Raw genomic sequence first — 16,346 nt, 5'->3', positions numbered from 1 at the left:
GAATAATATTTATGATTCACAAACACGATATTGTTTTCTTTGATTTCTGAAACCCATACGCTGTGTGACCTTCTCTGGAATTGCATATTTTGCTGAGGCAGGTAACTAGGTGAGTTTGTATTTAAATCAGCATTGTTGTGACGTCAGACGGCTCTTCAGTATCGGGTTACTTTATATCTCTACATCAATAGAGAAAAGCCTACCAATGTAGGTAAAATCGTCCAACCGTGTATATGTATTGAGATCACGATGTGATGTTTTCTATGTATATCATCTGACAGACTGTGGAAGATAAACAATCATGGTATCGGGTTTCAAACTTGTGACATTAGAGTCCATATTACCAGCGTAAAGTAGAAAAAGTGTACGAAGTTAAAGGCTGGCTGTATAATACATGTATTTTATTTTACATTCCTTTCATTTCTATTGTGTTTTGACGTATAATGTCCCCTATGACGTCACAGCTTCGGGCTTTAATGTGATGCATTCCATAAATATGTGGGGGTTTTTTTATCACCAAATGAATTCTTCTTATGAAGTGTATAATTTTGATGACATCGTCCTTATTATTATAATAAGATGATTTTGACGAAGCTTTAATCAAATGTTGTACGAGTTCGACTTTACCGAAACGGGGTACAAATTATTTAAATTAGTTAAACTTAATTAAGTTTTGTCTCAGATTTACATCTACAGCTTCAATTTATTTGAATTCACATGAGTTTGTAGACAAGTACCGATGTCAACGTTCCCCAAGAAAAGGCCCCGTCTGCTCTTAAATGTTAAATGCAAGCATTGGCCTCCCTGTTAGCGATTTTTACCCAAAAAGATGTCAACTTGAACCATCCAATTTAACACTTAAATGGAGAATATGACTTCGTGTGAAATGCCGTCAACATTTTCTAAGGTTTCATCGTCTCTTGCGACACTCAATAACCGGGACATTTACGTAAGAATTTATTGATATTTTTCATCGAATTTAACCATACAGTAACGTTGAAAATTGAGTCTCATAAACTGTATTTTAGAAAGTATATACAAGGTATACCTACAATTTAAAGGGATGAGGAAACGGGGCATTTGATAGTCGATAACTTCATGTAGATGTTACCTACATACTTTTATATATAAGTACATTTGATTTGGTTTTAGTGTTATTTGATATACCTTTCCTCAATGCGCTGGAATGATTGCGTAATTTGTGAGAAGTATAGTCACGTCATTTGTGTGAAATATGTTTGCGTCATTTGTGTGAAGTATATTTGTGTGAAGTATGTTTGCGTCATTTGTGAGAAGTATAGTCACGTCATTTGTGAGAAGTATATTTACGTCATTTGAGTGAAGTATGTTTGCGTCAATTGTAAGAAGCGTATTTGCGTCATTTGTGAGAAGTATATTTACGGCATTTGTGAAAAGTATATTGCGTCAGTTGTGAGAAGTATATTTGCGTCATTTGTGAGAAGTATATTTGCGTCATTTGTAAGGAAAGTTGAAAACAAATTAAAACTCAAGTGCGTGTCGCAATAACAAGCTTCTTCCTTTTGCAAATAAACATTTTTGAGAATACATTGTATGTGAATAATTTACAGAATAAAATAGTTTGTGGTATATAAGAACGAATGTGTAAATTATGTAAATTCGTTACACTACGGAGACAAGGCTACAAAATCATAAAAAAATGGGCACCACCTACAATTAACTTATTTTACATTTCTGATAAATTCTGCTGTGTGGCCTGAATTTGTATTGACCATAGAAATAAAAGCAACCATTTAGGGGATGCGAAATTTCCTTACAAAAACAGGTCACAATTTATCTTTAGCTTTATTTTAGCGCGTGTCGTATTGGGACGCGATAGCATGTTCGACGCCCTCTACCTCTGATAAACGTCTGTACTGTGATGGTTATGTCCTTGGGCAAGACACTTTGTCCTGATTGTCCTTGCTGCCATGCGACGGATCTTCAGTGTGTTGTTCAATGAGGTAGTTTATGATAAACAATAAATGCGTTAAAGTTTTATTTAAGTGCTATATTTTCTAAAAAAAAAAATCAAAAACAATCCATCATATTTCTTTTTTTTAACTGATGACTGTTGATTTTATTAACCCTGAAAATCATCGAGAGAGGACTGATAATGAAAAAAAAAATCATTTTAAAATAAGGGATTGTATCTTTGTAAGGGTTATTGCCTCGCTGTACCAAGTATTAGTGTTGGGCATCGGACGACAAGACAAAGTTATATGGGTTACTTCCCCTGACAAAGTCTCGTATTGATCAATGTTCCTGGACCAAAAGGAACTCCTCCATTAAACCTTCCGATGGAAAGCTTTACTTTATTTAACTAGTTAAGGAACTCTCTTTCAATTCTGTAATGTTCTCCAAAGAAATCAAAGTAATTAAGGAATATTGATGAGACTAGTGTCCGGGTCCTATCTGAACAAGTACCATTTATAATTAGTCACTCTCAAAGAAAGGTGAAAAGTAGAGCTAATGTAGAATCTTCAAGAAGCAGCCCTTTTTTTATCATTTTTTAATCCATTCTCACTTATCGACATGTGGGATGAATATTTTAACAATGCAACACAGAACAATTCATTCAATTAAAGCAACTAAAAGAACAATGCTAATAATAGCTACAATGGTGAATAAGACATATGAAGAGAAGAGCTACCTTCAGAAAAACAATATATTAGTGTCTCTTGTCATTGACCTGTAAACTCCATCGAACCACAATATACATGCTAGCTCTCCCATCAAGAACAACTCGTAGATGATATGTATTACTACTTACATATATAATTTACGGTATTGATTTTTATTGCGTTTTTAGTAATCTCCCATGGTTTCTTTAATTCTGGACAGCTTGCTAATTATGTTTACTATTTTGACATATGTATTACAGAGCCTCGAATCGATAAAACTGATAGAAAGACTTGTATATCATTATCGACGTGGTATCGCCGACGGTTTGATTAAAACATTTTTTAAGTGTTCACTGGGCTTGGAAAACATACGATATCTACTGCAGCAGACATGTCGTTTTGTTCAGAAATTCAATAGGTAATTGATTTTGCCGGAGTCGTCTTCATCGAAACTTAACACGCTTTATTGACAATTTCTTTCAACTTATACAAACGGGGTGTTACGATATTTTTAAATGATAAACTGAACAAAATCCACATATAGCTTAATTCAAACAAGTCATTTTTATGACAGTATGCTGGGAGTGCAGAAATAAGGTTTAATAGTAATAATCACGTGTCAATTGCACGTGTGGTCGCGTGACGGCACTCGGACGTATCATCGGTGTCCCCCTCACACTAGTTGTTGACGTCATCACTCGAGTGGTGGTCGGAAACAGAATAGCAATATATCCTTAGATGACACATACTAGCTACGTAATAGTCTCCGGCTATTCATAGATAGATAAGCTCTATTTATATTTTTGTTTATGGAGAAACTCCCACTAGCACGTGTGGTTCTATTGTATTGAAATTAGCGAATTTCATTTCAATAGTGTGTATTAATTGAGAAAGAAAACCGTGCGAACAACGGTGGAAATAATCAGCCTGGTGGTAGAAAATGGCGATCGATGGTTTTTATGATGTAATTATACCGAGTTGTCCAGGTGCATTTATGTAAGGAATGGAGATATTTGTCACATGCCCATATGAAGTGCACCGAGGAACCAAAGCACGTGAAGCGCGTCGATATTTAGGTAATCAATGGAGTACATTTTCTTTCCCATGTTTGCGTGAAAGGCGTGCAGTAGCGAGTAACTGCGAGGCAAAAATCAGTTCATTACCCGTTATTGAGCTTCAGTCTGAAGCCCAAATGAAAAGTTCATGGTATGATGATATCATAATACACGTTACAAAAGAAATTCTGACGTCATTATTGAAACACAACCAACACAGTTCACGCGCGTTCCCTATTAAACGAGAAAATACTCTAAACAATTTCTCAGCGGGCGAATTCGTAGTCGGACGGTAGACATTTTCACAACCGAGGTTAATAGAATCTTTCGCCCTTGGGGGTGAGACATGAGAATCTTAACCCGAGTGGGAAGATTCTCAAGTTGCCAAACACCTCTTATGTATCTAATATAGGAAATGTCGACGTGACGCCATTGTATTGTCGTCGTGACGTCATGTAATTGTTGACGTGAAGCACGTGTATCTTGTCTTTTTCATATGGTGAGATTAATAGAATCTTTCACCCCCTTGGGGGTGAGACAGGGGAATCTCAACCCGAGGGGAAGATTCTTAAGTTGCCAAACACGAGGATTGTCGAGTGTTTGGCAGCTTAATTACCCCGAGGGTTGAGATTCCCCTGTCTCACGTCCATGGGGGTGAATGATTAGTTCTCTCTTACCCTGTTTACCATCTTAGGTATCTAATATTGACGTTACATCAATGCAAGGAATGTTGACGGGACGTAATTGAATTGTCGACGTGACGTCATAGTACTGTTACCGTGACGTCATGATATTGTTGACGTGACGAAATGCAATTGTTGAGAACGTGTAAAGAGCACGTGTAGTTTGTCATTCCCTATGGTGAGATAAGAATAAGAAAACCTACCCCGGTCAAACTGCGGATATCCCTGTCCAGGGTAAGAGAAAATAAAATATGACATCACAGATTTATGATGTCACAATAGTGTATCCCAAGGACATGGATTGGGTGTAAGTTATTCATCGCATCTTAATTTTATTTTACCTATGGGTAGGTCTAGATTATACATTGTACATGTCAACATCTGTTATTATCGGTTAAATTACAGTACTTATCATTTAATTGAAATAATTAATAATTCAAACAAATAAAATTATTTCATTTTGGTGTCTATTGTTTTTATATTTGACTAGATCTATGTAAAGTATAGTGAAGACAGGAAAATAGAAAAAATGAAGCTTTTGGAACAAGTTGTTGCGAAATATTCCGTCGAAAGGAAACATTTACACATCCAAGAAGATCCTGGTAAAGCATGATAAAACGCCTCTTTTTTTTTAAATTAGTGATAAAGAACTACAAATCAATTGCGAAATATATAGTCTAGATCAAGGGTTATCTATACATGTTGGGATTCTAAAAAGTTTTTTTTTTTTTAAACTTTATTTATTTTACAACAATTGCGAAACAAGTTATAAATCAATCTTGTTGGCCCGGATGGAAGCGCGCCAGGGGGGTCTCTAAGCTTACTTTAGGAGGAAACCGGAGTACCCGGGGAAAACCCACGTAGTCGGGCAGGTGACCCCATACCTTTTCACGTTCGGTCGTGGAATCGAACCTCGGCCGCCTAGGTGAAAGGCAAGTGTGTTACCACTGTGCCACCTGGCCAACCACAAATAGGTTTGTACGTCATGGGAAACACCTAAATATAGGACTGTATATTTATCAAACATGTGATACAGATTAGTAGATCTAATGGTCATTTAATATAATTTAAACACAATTTCATGCTGGTCAATACAGGCCAAATAATGTACATTTCCACTAGTGATAACAGTAACTAGAACCCCCGAGCAGTTCCAAAATCCTGCCGGCAAGAAAAATAAAAGATGCTTTTGAGTCCAGACTTGGTCTTATCTACCTAGATCTAGTTAAGAGATGTTTTACAGCCATTCATACATGATCGAATATAAAAGTAAAATGTACTATCCATCTTGTTATAAACTAGTTCATGATTTAGTACACCTACAGCGCATTCCGTTCGCAGCGATAACGTTTACTGAGTGGAATGAGTCAAGCGGGTAGACCAAGAATGACGTCAAAATCTCTTAGGCGACGACGATGGAAAATCCTTTAGCCAATCAAATTCGTTTTTACATCACGTGGAATACCGAGGAAGGGAAAACACGGCCTGTGATCTAGTGTAAGTACAGTGTTATGTCACTTAATGCATTAGCAAATGTGCAGGTCAAGATACAGTGGTGCTATCCTGTTTACTTTTTCAATCTTCCTTCTCTAAGACGTTGCATTGTTGTCTAAATACACCTCTCCGGTGTAATGCAAGTGAGTACATGGAATCCAAAATGGCTGTCGTGGCCTGACAAATATGCATGTTTACCGAAAGATAATTATAATTTGTGCAACATTAAACGTTTGGCATTCAAACATAGCTGTTCCAAATGATAGAGTTGGTGGTATTGATCAAACTTTTATGTTGAATTGTTTATATGTGTGAAGGTATCGTGCAAATATGCGAGCCGGGACCTAGTATCTTAACCGACGGTCCAGAGCCAAATTTAGATACACGGTGTGGAACGCCGATATCAATAATAGCCAGCCTGGTGAACTGAGAGGTTTGCTTGGTAAATTTCAGGACAGGTTAGTTCAATTTACAGGTATAGGCAATACCACATTTATAGCAAACGTTTTGTTTATTTCTGAGTTTATGCATTTCACATGCTTCCGGCTTCTTGACAGTTTTATGCGCGGATAGATTTTCTAATACACAAGATTACACACCTACTACTCGGTACATACTTGTGATCTATTTATAGACACTATTGGTAACATACATTATGTTACATGTGATAGACAGTAGTGGGCTACACAGAAGCTTGTAGTTGTCTTATGTTGTCTTGTGTTAAAACTGAATTTGTACTGAACACAAATAATTTCGTAATAGTGTCAGATGTTATTATATTTGTGAAATTGCAGTTATTTTATAAATTATAAGGTTATTATAAGTAGTTAAATTGTTTTGACAAGTAAGTACATGCTATCTACAAATATAGTGTTGCATTGGGATATATAAATAGCCTTGATATAATGTAACAACCAGAAATATTTAGTGCAATATTACAAAATTGATATTTCGACATAGACAAGATCTATGGAAGTTAAACATATGATGCCATGTTATATATATATTTACATTACAAACATCTGTTTAAAACATGAATTGAATCTCTGATTCTGTGTCTGTATATATATTTAACAAAAAATAAAACAAACTCAAAAATTTATCTTGATTATAAAAGACAAAAAATCTTTATAATTTCCTCAAAAAGATGCATGTATACGTATACAAAAGGTTACAATTGGATTTATGCAGAATGATGTCAAATATCTCAGAAATGAGGCAAGAAGTTTAAAGTACAGAGTCATATTTTATTGTTGAAGAGATTGTGTGCATGCCATTTAAATTGAGTTTCCAAGCCTTACATAACTACATTTGATTTAAAAGATCTTCTTTTGACCATAGCAGTTACCATTTATATGTATGTCAAAATTATTATTATGTAATATTAGAATATCATAAGAATGCATATTGTTTTCTTTGATTCTAGAATGTCCATCACCTTCATTAATTCTTCCATTACTGTATAGAATATAAATCTGTCAGTCATACTTTACTTGTTAATGTCAAAAAAACAGTCCCCTGGGCACAGGATATAGATCCATATAACTGTTCATTTCTCAGTGGCAGTTTTAGATGACACGGTGATCTTATCCCCTCCAGGTAACTGTTAACAAGTCAATGATGGTATGTATAAAGGGCTTGATTATGAGCTTAATAGTGTTTTGGAGAATGTGTTGAAAGCAATTTCAGTATCAAGATTGATTATGTTGTATCAATGAATGGGATCTATTGCTAGATCACTTAATCAAAGTTATGTCCAGGTGATCTCACACAGGTACTGTCCACATATAACAGTCCTTCTGTGTCTCAATTACTTTGAGGCCAACAATTATTATACAATACCCATAGCTGCCATGGGCTCTAATCTTATTTACTGGCTTTATCTAAATGTACATCTAAAAGATTATGATGTAAACAAATCAAGATAGACCTTAGATTATGAATAAATTTGAGCATATTATTTTGGTATTATGCTTAAAAAGTTATGATCCATATAAAATCTAACGTAGCTTACTGCTTTGTTGTTTTATCATTGTATGCTAGGCATTATATTAAAGCCCCATAAATTAGTCTTGTCCGGTTAACTATACAAATTAGAAAGTTATCAGCTGAATTTCATCAAACTGTGATTATCAACACATTGAAAACTCAAGAAAAAAATGATGAACTGTTGACTACTATTACAAATATCTGGGAAAGGCCATCTGAAAATTGATAAAACTTTAATAAACAATATATTGACTTGCTCATTCTTGACAGACCTATTTTTTGTTTTGTATGGATTCTACTTCAGATATACACAAGTAAACATAAGCCTAATCCGTATGTAATCATATTTGTGATATCATCTATATCCTGTTAGCGTTTTAGTATGGAGGTTACACCTTGGTGAACCAGCCTGTTCGAACGGTCCTTCTGGTGTACGCCTACACTTTACACCTATGCTGGGATTATGCCAATACATGGGTTTAACTTTTAATCGTTTTCTCCTGTGCGTATGTAGTATATCTTAATATGGTGCTTATGTACAGTTTAAAACCACTTGAATTGAAACTTTCTTTTCAATGTTGATGGATCTTCTCAGATAAAAATCGGTTAAACCTTTGTTGTGCCCATGTAAAAAAACAAATGATTTTAATATTTGTAAATGATATAATCATATACTGTACATGTGGTATATACTGGTCGTCCCGGACAATGACATTTTTTGGTAACTTGATGACTGTCTTAAGCTTCCTCCTTCATATACACTTCGATAACAATAGTATGTAATCGATCTAATAAGAGTACTTTGCACTTAAAAAAACACAAAAAGGTGTGCTAAATGAAACCATGTAATGCATTTGTGTACCTTTATGTGGTGTAAAACATTCTAGAGTCTTTTCGATTGGTTATCTGAAGATTGTATTGGCAGATCAGTGAGGTAGGGAACTTTTTATGTGTTTTAACTAGAACACCAATCCTGTTTTCCTGAAAAAGGTGGAGTGTGCTTATAGGGGCAGGTGTACTTATTAGGTTGAATACGGTAATGTAATTAAATTGAGAAAAAACTGCTGGTTCATTCCTCTTTCCTTATGTCATCTCCATAGTTTTGATGGAACCTAATTAACATACGTATACATGAATTTTGTACATGTGCATATACTTTAGACCAGGACTTTATTTGGTATGTGTTTAAGTTATGTTTTGTATCATATAATATTCCGACTTTGATGCGTTTTATCTTTATACACAGTATCTGTTAAACCTATAAATAATATTGTCACTGCTTTGCATAAATAAATGCAAGCTTTTATTTTGCTGACGTTGGTAAACTAGGCATGGCTAATTACTTTGAAAGTCGTACAACTTGTTATATTCTGTAGGTAGAACAATACCATCATTATTCAAGTGTTCAGTCGTTGGTATAGGGTATAGCCTGTTGTGTGTTGATTAGCCATTTAGCCAAATTGGCAATGGCTAATCTTGAGATGGCTTGGCTAAAGACAATTGCTATTTTCACTTAATCTTTAGTCATTATGGCAAAGTACAATAAAGCATTTTGTGTAATTGGCCAAATGACTACAAGAAATTGTATCCAATTGCTAGCAGAGATAGCTATATATGATTACATGAACATTTCCCAACAATTGCAATCTCTTGCTTTGAGGGAGATTGCTTGTGTTGAAAAGTTCAAGCCTCAGAAAAGCATGTTGATAGACCTTATGACAAACTGATACCTTATACTTTTAGGCACTCTTTTTGCTGCACCAATCACTATTGGATCTTTTGCTTTTTGGGACGAAGTCGGTATTGGCATTGTCATCATCCGTATACATTATATATAAACAGCTAGGTTAACGTTTTTATAAGATAGTGTTATGTCAATTCTATTTAGGTTACAGCTTAGGTATTTGACGTTTGAGTTACTTATAACAAGACATTTCCATTGATACTACATTTGCAGACCTTGACCATGACCTTTTTACTTCCGAATTTCAACCCACTCAGCAAACTGTTGTCTTCTGACAACTCTTGTTTAAAAATTTGATTAATAAAGTTTTACTGACATGTGCAATTTATGTCTAAATTCAGAGTATAAGTAAACAATTGTCGATCTTCCTTCTAGATAGGCAGGAATGGTGATAATCACTGTGTTTATTCAGTATGAATGATATATATAATACAATGTATCTATGTTATAAAAATAGATACAGTAGTCTTTCTCACAGAGGTCAATCTAAGGTGTGTTGTGGTCCTTTAGACTTGATCTATGTGTATTGGTTTTAGCATGCAAACCAATGGGGGTGTTAGAAGTGTTTCGTGTAAATATTTGATGAAAGCAAGAAATGTAGATTGCTGAGAATGGATTGTTAGGAGTTTTAAAGGCATCAAGCTACTGTATTGATGCAGGGTTTGAAAATGTCAATGGATTCAGTTCCGCAAGACTAATGAAATCATTTCAAAATTAAAACTTGCTGACTCGGAAAGCTTTTAGATGGAACATTTTCTTAAAGCCATCTAAATTATAGAATAATCGTGTACACCTATTTGTTATGAATTAATGATGTGCAAATTGATTATGTTGTAAATTATAGATTATGTGATTGAATGTAAACTTGGTGCAGGCATCCCTGGTCGGGGGATCGATTATCATGAACATAGAGATATTCTGGTAACTACATACACTACAGCTACATAGATATTTAATCCCATGGTAGGTTGTAATTCTGTTTGACATTTTCATATTCCCCGTTAAGAGAAGTTATTACATAAATCATGTTTGCTTCATTTTTGTCGTGATTCGCTGGCAGATCTCATTTACAAGTAGGGTATTCTTGAATACTGTAATTGCATCATAATAGCCACGGAACTAATTTTCTGTTTAAATTGTTTTAACGAGAAAGCAGTCCAGATTAGCCAAAAGGTCGCGTTCGTACATATAATAGATACAGGTTAGTTTTCTGATCTACAACATCTTTAATGAACTGAGTGACACAGGTCCCTGAGACATTTTGGATTTTCTGTCCTAGCTGTGACAATGTGATGATGCCTTAATCAGACAAGTTGATGATGTCTTTGTCACATACAGGTTTGAAAATATCTATTTGTAGGTATGGTTGACTCCTTGACCAACCACATATTAGACAGTTTAATTAGTACACAGTATGTCAAGGCTTCGCTTTATGTCTGCAGCCAACCTGTATTTTTTATGATGTATGTAAATCAAAAGTGCTGAGAACAGCCAGATCCTAGAAGTCTATGATCATGGAGGTTGTTGTGCAGTCATCCGTGAAACCCTAAAGCTATTGTTGCAGACATGTAATAATTTCCACAGTATATGCCCTCTGGTGGCGGTTGTAAAAGTGATGATTTTCACATGTAACTTTTGCTGTGACGGTGAATTAACTGGTAGCACATATACTTACTGAAGGTATATGTACATGTACACAGTTGATCATTGCTGAATGGACTAGTTGATTGACAAATGTCTGATTTACCTGCCTCATCAATCTAGGACAGGTCTTTACATGGACCATCAGTGACTGCCTACAGGTATTTTATAGTTGAGGCTAGCCGTGTGTCAATCGTGCCTGTCTTATTTGTGGTGTAATTTTCACCAGGTCTGTCACATGTAAACAGTCTGAGCTGTACCTATCAACAATATAATACAGTGGTTTGTGGATTAAGTAATTATACGGCTTGGATGAGCAGAAACTACATGATATAGCAGTAAGTGAAACATAGGAGAAACAGGAATTAGGATCTCGTAAATAATTTGAAGTGTCTGATGAGTTCGTATATGGTCATGATATACATGTAGAGTACTTTTCCATATATCTTCTGAAGTAGAAAGAAAATGTGAATCATGAATCATGAAGATTTGATAGGTGTATATTTATATACTGAAAAAGTGAATATATTGATACGTTGATTTATAATTACATGCCGAAATAACTAGTCTTACTGTAGTTTAATTATGCATATGATTTAGCATGCATTTGATCAATATAGAAATTATTTTAATGAGCCCTTTTCAACTGTATTGCTCAAAACAATGAGTCCCACAATGTTAAATGAACTATTTCCAAAAATTGTCCAATCAAAAGTCTTTGAGTACAGGACTTTGTATGGACATGTAGATTTTTCACATGTAGATTTTTCTCTAACATGTAGATGATAATATTATGCATTCATTTAGCTTTTAAAATATCCTCTGAAATCCAGGCAAACTCTACTATTAAAAAAAACACAATAAATGGTATATTTCTGCAGGTGGTCTTTTTGTACAGGTTAAGCTAACAACATTAAACCGGTAGATGCAGAAAAGTGAAAATTGGAATGGTCTCTCTGACACATCATATACATGCATAGGACAATAATTTGCCTATATGCTCAGTAAAAATCTCGTCCGTATATAATGCACCTCAGATATGGTAACAAATGCTATTTCATTGCTTTGTAATAAACTACACACATCCTTTTACTATTGAGTAAAGTTTTGATTTGCATTGGCATACTACAAGACATATTTTTAAACTGTCCAATCAGAAGAGGCAACTATTGATAAACACCTTTGCAGGTGTAATAAATACCAGGTACGGTATATATTTCTACAGATCTCCAAAGTGTCGGGTATGGTGTAATCACTCAAGATCATTCATTGATAGATTTTAAAGGTGTTAACAGGAGTTCAATATATGTACATGCATATGATCTGTACATGTATATGGGTAGTATTTTTTATAGGAAGCAATTAAAATTGGCAATGTGTCCCAATATATATTTATTACCACTTACAACCACAATTGCTAACTTACAGCAATACATGAACATATATTCTTTAGGTGAGATATTGATTCATTTGTCTGTACCTAAATTATGGAAAGATCTTTGTTTCAACTTATTTTAATCATGCAATTGGTATCTTTTACAAAGCTATAATATAAGCTAGATGTTAATCCATGTTGCATTCATTCCAAGCCTTTCAGACAGCTAACTTACTGATAGCTAGAAAAAAGCGTTATATCTTTTGTGGCCAGAAATATCAAACATCTGTGTGACTAGATCTACAAGAATTGGTATAGACAAACAGATTTTGTACATGTGCGATTGTGCATGCATATTATAGAGTATATGCATGAAAAAGTTATCTTGAGAATATTGTGCTGGTAAGGAATTCTGTTTATATATTTGATATGAAAAGAATGAAATGCAGTATATATATAATTTACAATTTAAAGGCTGATTGCCCATATAATTAATTAGTGTAATATGGACATGGGACCCACAGACTTCATCTTACAAAATACTTGGTAATACCTTTGATAAGTTTAATTCGATGCATTCCTAGCATGGACATATGTTTAGCAATTGCTTTGCACCAATGCATTGGATGAGATAGTTCCTAAAAAAATAATTATAAGCAGTTTACACTATATATGTTCCAGTATATACAATTCAGGTATCATTCAGAAATTTCTGGGGTATCCATTTTGTGGAATTTCAAGTTTTGAAGTATGTGGATGGGAATATCATATATTCCAAAGTTTCAGCTAAATTCCGATCATTTAATTTTGACATGTTTGGTGTCACACTGTCCCTTACTGGGGTAATGGAGTGCTTGCTAGTATTGAGTACATTATAACTTGCAATGTAATATTTTACTGGTACATACTGTTTTGTTAGGTAACCGGGTAAATTCATGTAGCTACGTCATACGTCTGGTATAGATTGAAATCATATATTGCTCTGTACTTTATGATGAGAGGTTATGTGTCTTGTGCATCTGTGCTTGGTTAGGAAGATAAACTTTCTATTGTGTCCATTTGGAACTTAAGTGTCGCTTTGAAATTACTTGGTATATTTATCTGTATTCATACCTTAGGATGTCTCTTGTATTGATGTCTACCCTCATACCAGTATACTTGTATCCAAGGTTAGGTAATCTGTATTGATGTCCTCCCTCATACCAGTATACTTGTATCCAGGGTTAGATAATCTGTATTGATGTCCTCCCTCATACCAGTATACTTGTATCCAGGGTTAGGTAATCTGTATTGATGTCCTCCCTCATACCAGTATACTTGTATCCAGGGTTAGGTAATCTGTATTGATGTCCTCCCTCATACCAGTATACTTGTATCCAGGGTTAGGTAATCTGTATTGATGTCCTCCCTCATACCGGTATGCTTGTATCCAGGGTTAGGTAATCTGTATTGATGTCCTCCCTCATACCAGTATACTTGTATCCAGGGTTAGGTAATCTGTATTGATGTCCTCCCTCATACCAGTATACTTGTATCCAGGGTTAGGTAATCTGTATTGATGTCCTCCCTCATACCGGTATGCTTGTATCCAGGGTTAGGTAATCTGTATTGATGTCCTCCCTCATACCAGTTTATTTGTATCCAGGGTTAGGTAATCTGTATTGATGTCCTCCCTCATACCGGTATGCTTGTATCCAGGGTTAGGTAATCTGTATTGATGTCCTCCCTCATACCAGTTTACTTGTATCCAGGGTTAGGTAATCTATATTGATGCTCCTGTTTGGTACATTGTCAAGGACATATACAGAAAGATTTAGAAAAACAAATTGTACTTAAGACTGAAGTAGAATTATGGAACTCTAGTTGATCTGGTAGAAGATTTTGAAAAACAAATTGTGCTATAGACTGAAGTAAAATTATGGACAGTTGATCTGGTAGAAGATTTTGAGAAACAAATTGTACTATACTGAAGTAGAATTATGGAGAGTTGATCTGGTAGAAGAATTTGAAAAACAAATTGTACTATAGGTTGAAGTAGGATTATGGAGAGTTGATCTGGTAGAATTCTACACCACTTGTCTGTAAGCTAAGGAATCTGTCTCATGTGTTGCTGGGGACTTGTATTGACGTCTTTTTACTGGATACATTTGTAGCTACGGGAGTCTAATGTGTTGGAGCTCATTTCGTATTTGTAGCTGGGGATACATAAAACTGTTGTCCTTCATTTTACCTTTCGCCTGGTGCTTTTGTTGTAGTTCCATGAGCTAATGCAATTAGTGAAAGCAGCATCATGGTACATAACAGGATTATAAGTTGTTGGGCTGAAGATTTTCATTGTTACATTAAAAGGTATTAATTGGCACTTTTCATTTTAATCATTATGTCTGATTTATAGGTTTCTCAAAAATTAGTTTGGCCGAAAATGACTAGAGCTGTCGAAAGTACGTAAAACACCAATGAAATCGAATTAAAAGTATTCACGATAGCATACAGATTCTGTGCGTACAGGATGAAACTCCCTTGTTTTGGACTTGTAGGAATTGAAGAGTAATTAAAGTTGAGCAGTAGCACATTCAGCATATATAGCTGCAAATGTCTTGGGATGTCCATGGGTGAGATTATGTATATAGATTTTCAAGTCTCAGGCTCTGTTGGAGGTATTAGATTTGAAAGGTTGTGAAAAAAATATTATTTCGTTATATTTCCTGTCCATTTGAAATTGGGGTCCAAAACCTTCCCAAATAGGGAGGGTCCCTGCAGGAAGCATGTACAGTAGGTTGTATGCTTTCAGTGCTCAGACTTCAGCTTACCTGGTATACTGTGTTACATGACTTTGGTTTACTTAGTCTACAGGTGCAAGAACCATGGTTTACTTAGTCTGTGCAAGAACCAAATTCATGCTTGAGAATGATGAGATGGTTCCAGGTTCCAAGGACGGTCAAGGTCAAATCATGAAACAATCTAGACAGATAGGAGTTGTGTTAATACTAGGCCACTACATGTTTAAATACTTAGGCAAACTCTAGATATTAACTCTGAATTGTAACCAGCGAATCTTTCAAGTCTTGTTTATTGTTCCATAAAATCTGGGGTATCTCTCATATATGAAAGCATATGATTATGTTCATTTGAGTTTTTATGGTGCAATCTTTTTGTAAATTGATATTGCTTTGTCCAAATGTGGGTCAGTCTATAACTAACACTTCACACCACATCACTGGGAGTAGAGAGGGCCAAACATATGATACTACATGGTATCTTTGATACATATAATTACCATTGTGTTTATAAAACATAGGTGTCCAAATTTGTGATCAGTTCACAGATATATTAATGGTGTCTAAAGGTATGTTATATTGTTGAGTTTTTATGTTCATTCGCCGACTATCTAGCTGATGATGGTAGACTATTCAAATCGCCCTATGTCTGTAGTCTTTTGTCCTTTCATTTGACTTTTGAGTCTGATCGGGAATTAAAAATTGCTGACAGATGGCTATCTTGGATTTTGACAGTTTAACAACGTGTTATTATTGCTGTATCTTTAAAAGTACCGGAGGGATAGTCTGAAACTTCATGTGTAAGTTCCCCTTCGTCCTTAGTTGTGCCTGCGTAACAATTTGAGTCTGATCTGGAAAACAAAGTATCAGAGAGGCAGCCATCTTGGATTTTGACAGTTGAAATTTGTTATCAATACATTTCAGAAAGCTCTTCATAGACTTCATA

General features: G+C 35.0%; 1 protein-coding gene across 7 annotated transcripts in view; it reads left to right on the top strand.

Moving 5' to 3' along the window:
* Positions 1 to 5,801: 5,801 nt before the first annotated feature.
* The window catches only part of LOC117330606 (plasma membrane calcium-transporting ATPase 2-like), a 172,651-nt gene continuing 162,106 nt past the window's right edge, over positions 5,802 to 16,346 (top strand). For 5 of the 7 annotated variants that reach the window (XM_033889029.1, XM_033889031.1, XM_033889023.1 and 2 more), the window contains exon 1: positions 5,802 to 5,877. The gene's annotated coding sequence lies outside the window, so the exon portion shown is untranslated. Of the gene's footprint in view, positions 5,878 to 5,916; positions 6,018 to 11,568; positions 11,587 to 16,346 lie in introns of those variants that run through there. The other 2 variants (XM_033889024.1, XM_033889025.1) reach the window with 2 other exon arrangements.

The sequence above is a fragment of the Pecten maximus genome, chromosome 7, assembly GCF_902652985.1.
Source record: "Pecten maximus chromosome 7, xPecMax1.1, whole genome shotgun sequence".
Lineage (NCBI taxonomy): Eukaryota > Metazoa > Mollusca > Bivalvia > Pectinida > Pectinidae > Pecten > Pecten maximus.
This window is presented reverse-complemented; position numbering and strand designations above follow the sequence as displayed.